Source organism: Bison bison, unplaced genomic scaffold, assembly GCF_000754665.1.
Source record: "Bison bison bison isolate TAMUID 2011002044 unplaced genomic scaffold, Bison_UMD1.0 scf7180017864469, whole genome shotgun sequence".
In the NCBI taxonomy this organism is placed as follows: Eukaryota; Metazoa; Chordata; class Mammalia; order Artiodactyla; family Bovidae; genus Bison; species Bison bison.
In genome coordinates this window covers 3,231,239-3,239,230 of record NW_011495030.1, presented here as the reverse complement: position 1 = coordinate 3,239,230, position 7,992 = coordinate 3,231,239, and the positions used below count along the sequence as shown (strand labels likewise).

The 7,992-nt window shown below is 41.7% G+C and overlaps 1 protein-coding gene across 8 annotated transcripts in view; it reads left to right on the top strand.

Annotated features, from left to right (window-relative positions):
• The window catches only part of PIP5K1B (phosphatidylinositol-4-phosphate 5-kinase, type I, beta), a 533,355-nt gene that overhangs the window by 181,096 nt on the left and 344,267 nt on the right, over positions 1–7,992 (top strand). For 2 of the 8 annotated variants that reach the window (XM_010860663.1, XM_010860664.1), the window contains exon 1: positions 7–90. The exons of the other annotated variants lie outside the window; for them this stretch is intronic. The gene's annotated coding sequence lies outside the window, so the exon portion shown is untranslated. Of the gene's footprint in view, positions 1–6; positions 91–7,992 lie in introns of those variants that run through there. 8 annotated transcript variants of the gene reach the window in all.

Below are 7,992 nucleotides of genomic sequence, written 5' to 3'. Positions count from 1 at the left end.
GACCCGGGGAAGAGACAACGTCCCGATAACTTGCACGCTGTGGCGCAACTGGTCTCGACACCGGAGGTGCCCGAAGGCTGTCCCGGTGAGGTAAGTTTCCTGCGCGTCCCCTGCCCCTCCTCCCGCGACCCTCCTTTTGGACTCGAGCTTGGGGGCTCTAAGTCTCGGATGAATCCTGGCGATCTCTCGACGCTCAGACTTTGTCCGTCTGGTGCTGGAGGTAGGGTGGAGGGGGTTCGCGTGGCCACCGAAGCGGGACCTTCATTCCTCCGGGCCACGGCTGCGCGCTCCCCGCGGGCACCCACTCCGCTTACTACCCGGATCCCCGGGGCCGCAGTGACACTGGGGATCACTCTGGGTTCACTTGAACCGGAGCCCCCTTCCCCTTTTCTGGGTAGCCAGCTGAGTTTGGCTGCAACAAGAGAGCTCTCCCACCACCCTCCCCGGATATTAAACAGCGGCGAACTTGTTAGGCGCCCCTGGGATCTCAAGAGGGGCTTGTGAGTCGGTGTTCTGGTCATTTCTGGCGCTGGAGCCGGATTGAACAGGTGCGGCGTGGTTTCAACCTAAATGCAGCAATATACAGACTTCTGCGTTTCACCTGCTTCTCTTCCCCAGCCGGGTCAACGTGACGCTTCAACAGCTGGGACGCGGGGTGGTGGGAGTGTGGGGGCACCGGAGAGGGAGAACTCCGGGGTTTGATTTGCCAAACCGGTGCCAAGAGTCACCAAAACAGAAGACAACAAATGGCAGCTTATCGTTCATCTATGCAGATAAGCCTGTTGTCAGTTCTTACCCCCCACCCACCCCCAACTCACTTGTCTGTGGTGCCTGGCGTGGTTGGATGGAAACCTGTTCCAGAGTTGTTTGGATAGGCTGATGAATTTTTCCTTCTGATCAACTGAAATCTGGGTTCTCAGCAAGGAAATGCTATTTTTTTTTTTTTTTTAAGGCAACTAGCGTGTTGCAGACCAAAAATACTGCGCACCCCCACTCCCCCACTCTTCTATTTTTCTATGATATTCTCAGCCTGCCAGGGGCCCTAGCTCTAAGGTGAGTGACCCTTGAGAGGCCGGTTGGGCCTAAGAATGTGCTAGTCACCCGCAAAGAAGCAGCAGTCTCCCCATCAGTACTACTGAGCATGGGTTTGGGTAACCCTTGTTGCCCTCCCGGTGAAAAGCATCCACCCAGGCTTCTGTCTCTTCTATGTAAAGGCTGAAGTGCTGGGAGTGGAGAAAAGCCAAAGGGTTGGATTCCTTACCACTTTTAATGTGATGAAGTGTAATAGTGTTCATGGAAGCTTTTGTCAGGGCATTTCCAGTCAAAAGGAGGCCCTAGAAATAAACCTTTCTCAGATAAGTCCTTGCCAGTGGGAAGTTGAGTAAGCAGCAAGCATAATCTCTGAGCTGAGGGAAATGGTGCCTTCTGTGGGGACTTAGGAAAACTGATGAGAAAGCTGGTAAGACTGAGACTGATGCATAATGACGTCTTAGTTGGGGAGGAACACTTTAAAAAATGAATAAAATCTTGTTATATCTTTGTCCAAATAAGACTAGAGGGATTTGGTAATACCTCACATTTGCATCAATGCCTTGCTTTGTAAATGCTTTTTCATATTCTCTAAAGGGCTGTTCTGGTGGCTCAATGGTAAAGAACCTGCCTGCCAATGTAGGAGGCTCAGGTTCGATCCCTGGGTCTGGAAGATTCCCCAGATAAGGAAATGGCAACCCACTCCAGTATTCTTTGCTGGAAAATCCCATGGACAGAGGAATCCCATGGGCTATAGTCCATGGGGTTCCAAGAGTCGGATTTGAGTTAGCAACTGAAACAATAACAACATTCTCTGAAAAACTTTTAATTCTGACCATTTCAGGGAGGAGGGCAAAAATTATTAACCAGATATTCACAAGAGGAATGTGAGGCTCACAGGATTAATGACTTATCAAGGTAACAAGTGGCTGGAATTAGAGTTGAAGCCAGGTTGTCTGAAGGAGAAGGCAATGGCAACCCACTCCAGTACTCTTGCCTGGAAAATCCCATGGACGGAGGAGCCTGGTAGGCTGCCGTCTATGGGGTCACACAGAGTCGGACCCGACTGAGTGACTTCACTTTCCCTTTTCACTTTCATGCATTGGAGAAGGAAATGGCGACCCACTCCAGTATTCTTGCCTGAAGAATCCCAGGGACGGCAGAGCCTGGTGGTCTGCCATCTATGGGGTCACACAGAGTCAGACAACACTGAAGCGACTTAGTAGCAGCAGCAGGTTATCTGAAATCATTACCACCACTATTATCATCCACTCAGTGCTACTTCTGTGCTTGTATAAGGTTTTTACAATGGCCAGACATTTCTGCATTTATTGCGGTTTGCACTGTCTCACTGTGAATTACTGTTCAAATTTCAACAGTTGAGAAAACTGAGGTTTAGACAAGAGATTACTTTTGTATAGTATCATGTCTAATCTAGTAGAGTTTACAAGACTAGAACTCAAAGCTCTTGATGTCTAGTCCTTGGCTTTGTAGATTGTGACATTGTTTCACTTCTGACAACAATGAGGAGACGTCATGGGATACAATACAGCCGGGACTGTTAAGCATGCTTGCTCATGACCTGGGTTCTAGTTCTGGCAGTATACTTGACTGTGTGTTTTTCTTTAGTCTCTAAGTTGTGTCTGGCTCTTCTGTGACCCCATGGACTGTAGCCCACAAAGCTCCTCTGTTCATGGGATTTTCCAGGCAAAAACATATAGGAGTGGGTTGCCATTTTCTCCTCCAGGGATTTAGCTGTATAACTTGGACCAAATCCTACCACCTTTGAGCCTCAAGTCTCTCACATATAAAACAAGAAGTTTGTATTGAGTTATTTTTCTCTTTCTGGTTTAAGCATTCTATAATGCTTATCAATGCTTATCAATATATTTGTAATCCGTTAAAATCATTTCTCTAGGGGAAAGAAAATTTTTCACCCTGTGTTAAGGTAATCCGAATTACCTATTCCACTTGTAATTTACTTCCCCTTCATCACATATCACTTAATGAGGTGGTTCAGACAGTAGAGAATCTGCCTGCAGTGCAGGAGACTTGGGTTTGATCCTTGGGTCGGGAAGATTCCCTTGAGAAGAGAATGGCTACCCACTCCAGTGTTCTTGCCTAGAGAATGCTGTGGACAAAGGAGCCTGGTGGGCTGCAGTCCATGGGATCACAAAGAGTCAGACATGACTGAGCGATTAACACACACTTCCCCTTCATCACATACCACTTAATGAAGGGAAAGAAAATTCCAAGGGCACTTTAGCTTAGCATCTATGTTGTTTAATAGTATTGTTTTATTTGGAAATATTCTCAGGGGCTGAACTACTCTAAAATGTCAAGATTTACCTGAATATTACAGACTGTCAATTCATACCTTCATTTATTTTTTTGGCTTTGGGATTTGATATGGTAAGTAGTCAATGAAGAGTTGAATGAAGGAGGAAAACAAAGCATCTTGTCATCCTTAGAAAGCATCTCATCATGTAAATTCCCAACATCTGCTGCCCCATAAGGTAATTTACCTATGGGAGGTGTGTCTCCTGGAGCTGGCAGACGCATGTTGTGTCTTTCCTTCCCAATTACATCATATAAAGATGAGTGTTTATTTCTCGGTGTAGACCATAAACTGACATCTATGTCATTCTCTTTTGCTTGCCTCTTGCCTGCCTTAGTTGTTAGTAATGTGCAATTGGCTGAAATATACATTCCTAGAAATTGACTTCTGCCCTTTCCTGAAAGAATATGTCTTGAGATGAAGATACCAACCATTCTTATATTTGGGTAAATTTCAGTATATGCTAATACTGACTCGTGGTTTCAGAGGAGGAACCTAATTAACAAAATCAACCTCGCTTCTGTTCCCTCTAAGAATCCTCTTCTCTTTCCACCCATCCTTCCTATATGCACAAAAGAGTGTTTTAACTTTTAGAAGAATGATGACAAATAATTAGAATGGGTCTTACTGATTTAGCCGTGGAGGATTGAGGTAGATTTCTTTCTGATAAAGAATTCAGAATCTTGGGCCTTTTATGGGTAAAATAGCTGAGGCTTGGAGAGGTGAATTGACTGCTTGTTGACAGATGTTGAGCAGGAGGACTACGGCTAATGTGAAATTCTTAAGATTCTTACTCAAGGTTTTACTAGGGATTCTATGGTGAGAGTGCATTTTTGACTTCTAGAAATCATAGAGATTAACAGAAAATTTCTGTTTACTAGTAATTATTCATAAGGTGTCACATTTTTGGTTTCATATTTATATTTTTACATCTTCTTGTCCAAACAGATAATAAAGGAGACAATGTCCATTTTCATCCATTCACTATGATTCTCTTGGCTTATATATATCACTAGACTCAGAGTTAGTACTTTGCTTCAACCAGTGCTTGGGGAGAAGGAACTATTTGAATAGAAATACAAACGTATGGTAGTTTTCCAGACTTTTCTTCCTGGTTAATAAAGCCAGAAGCCACAGGCCTTGTCATACATGGATAAAGTCATAAATATGTATACATTTAATTTGCATATTCATTTAAGTTGTACTTCTGTTAAATGGTGAGTCAGAACATTAATATCCTGGAAAAATAATTCTTTTCTCCTATGGCTGGAGCCTTCATTAGTTACTCTGTAAAAATCAAGCCTGAAATATATTTGTTGCAGAAACATGTTCTTTTTGTATCAAGCACATTAACTGGGGTTGGAAGGAGTCCTTTTATTTTTCTAGAAGCTGCCCAGTTAGAACTGTACATTATGTAGCTCAGCTGTTCATTTGTGGACTTATCTAAGGCAGTTCTTCTAAATGCCAGGGAAATGGAGAAGGGAAGAAACCTAGCCTTTTGTTTTATTTAGTATTTTTCTTTTTTGTTTTTAATGTTAAGCTTAATCTCTTGATGACATTTTTGAAGTACTGTTTAGTCAAAATTGGCTGCTATTGACGAAGCGTTTTCTTCAGTCAGGGTCCTTTCAGGATAAAAGATTAGACCAGGGAAACCAGGCTTAATTTTATGTATTCCATTCTCAATTGTATCTACTTGTGTCTAACTTCATTAGAGGGGTGTGTGTGTGTGTTAGTCACTTGGTCATGTCCAACTCTTTGTGACCCCATGGACTATACAGCCTGACAGGCTCCTCTGTCCATGGAATTTTCCAGGCAAGAATACTGGAGTGGGTAGCCATTCTTTTCCCCAGAGGATCTTCCCAACCCAGGGGTCTAACCCAGGTCTTCCACATTGCAGGAGATTCTTTACTATCTTGGCCACCAGGGAAGTCCATCAGAGGTATGTAAAGAGATAATATAGGAAAACACAGGAGCCCTACCCAAATTAGGTTACTCTTGGGAAGATTTGAAACATAATAACTGAGATGTCTTTACATGTCTAGTCAACTGACAGTTCTTAGGTATTATAATTTTAAGTTAAACCTGTGTTTGAAAGACAACTCCCTGAAGTGTGTATTCTTCTTTTAGAAAGTCTTCTGCATTGTTTATGGGATGAAATAACAGTAGGTGTTCAGTATGTTTGGAGGAGTTGACTAATGCGTGAGCAAGTTCTTGAGACCTGTTTCTCTAAAGGTTTTAGAAAGTCAGGTATAAAATTTTATATTGAACTACATAGCATTTGTGTGTAGTATTGCTCAACTAAAAACGGGCTTGTGTCTTTCAGTAGAGTTTCTTCAGGCAAGGATGGGGCTTGCAAGCACTGCAGGCCCAGGAAATACAATATAATTACCTTGAATTGGAACTAAAATCCCAGGACTAAAGACACAAGACTGTAGAAAGTTCCTCTGTTTTGTAAGATAAAGGTGATACTTAAGCCATTGCTATCCAATAATGTTGAGCAAGGGGTTTAGGAGGAAATTATAGCTAGCCATAAAAATGTGTTTCTTTGCTTCATAGATTTGCACAAGAAATTCAGTAGATTTTACTTATTGAGTAGTGAATTTTTTCTTTCTTTTTTTTTTTTTTTACTTAAGGATAGTTGATTTCTGGAGAAGGCAATGGCACCCCACTCCAGTACTCTTGCCTGGAAAATCACATGGACAGAGGAGCCTGGTAGGCTGCAGTCCATGGGGTTGCTAGGAGTCGGATGTGACTGAGCGACTTCACTTTTCACTTTTCACTTTCATGCACTGGAGAAGGAAATGGCAACCCACTCCAGTGTTCTTGCCTGGAGAATCCCAGGGACGGGAGAGCCTGGTGGGCTGCAGTCTCTGGGGTTGCACAGAGTTGGACACAACTGAAGCGACTTAGCAGCAGCAGCAGCAGTTGATTTTCAATGTTATTGATTTCTGAGGTACAGCAAAGTTGTGCATATATGTGTGTGTGTGTGTATATATATATATATATACACACACACATACATTCTTTTAAAAATTCTTTCCATTATGGTTTATCATAGGATATTGTACATAGTTCCCTTTGCTGTACAATAGGACCTTGTTATTTATCCAGGATTTTCAACATTTAAAGCATACTTTAAAAAATACTACTATCAGCATAATTATCTCTTGATCATTTGGTCACAGCATTTACTGATAAAGTAAGGAAGCAAAACAACAATAAAAAGAAGCAAAACTATGACCAGCTTGAGGAAGTGGTAAGTGCATCATAGGTGTTTAGCTGATATTTGCCAGTGGGAAAGGTTAGGCATCACGTTTTGTTTATTTTTGTATTCTTGGAACTTAGCATTATGTATGGGAAAAGGTGGGGATTTAATAAATATATACTGAACAGCTTATGAATTTACATGAAGACTACTCTTCAAAACCTTGAGACATTTCATGATTATTCTGATTTTATTATTTTCCAGACCCTCTTAGAAATGTCAGGCAGACTGATAAACACTAGTTTCAATAGTTTATAGTAATCCTTCTTTTTATATCATAAATGGTATTTATTCACCAGACCGCCAACTTTTTTTAACCAATGTTCCTAGGAATGATTTTTTTCTCTTCCTTAACAGAAATAATAATCTAAATAGGAAATCTGTTCTTTCTACTGTTTATAATTATCAGATAAACATTTTTAAAGCTCCCAGAGTGGCATAAGAGTGAATTTGGTTCAGGATACACAGACAAGAATGGACTTTAAGCTTTTCTGCTGCTGCTGCTACTGCTAAGTCGCTTCAGTCGTGTCTGACTCTGTGCGACCCCATAGACGGCAGCCCACCAGGTTCCCCCATCTCCGGGATTCTCCAGGCAAGAACACTGGAGTGGGTTGCCATTTCCTTCTCCAATGCAGGAAAGTGAAAAGTGAAAGGGAAGCCACTCAGTTGAGTCTGACTCTTAGCGACCCCATGGACTGCAGCCTACCAGGCTCCTCTGTCCATGTGATTTTCCAGGCAAGAGTACTGGAGTGGGGTGCCATTGCCTTCTCCTTAAGCTTCTCTAAGTTAATCAATTTAAATGTCACCTCGTCTAGAGACTCTCTGATCATCTAACTAAAGGGGACCTTCTTCATATGTTTTATTCACCTATCACAGTAGATACTTATACATTTATGTATTTTACTTTTTTTTTTTATCATGTCTACTCAGACTCACACTCAAGATTATAAACTCCTTAAGAGTGGATGTCATGGTTCCTTAACATTGCTTATCAAGAAAATGCTTGACATATAATAGGTGCCCAGTAAACATGTAAGTCAGTGAATGAATAGGTCCCATTCATCTTGTCAAGATGAATTGATTTTATATCCTGCAATTTTACTATAATCATTGATTAGTTCTAGTAATTTTCTGGTGGAGTCTTTAGGGTTTTCTATGTAGAGGATCATGTCATCTGCAAATAGTGAGAGTTTTACTTCTTCTTTTCCAGTTTGGATTCCTTTTATTTCTTTTTCTGCTCTGATTGCTGTGGCCAAAACTTCCAAAACTATGTTGAATAGTAATGGTGAAAGTGGGCACCCTTGTCTTGTTCCTGACTTTAGAGGAAATGCTTTCAATTTTTCGCCATTGAGGATAATGT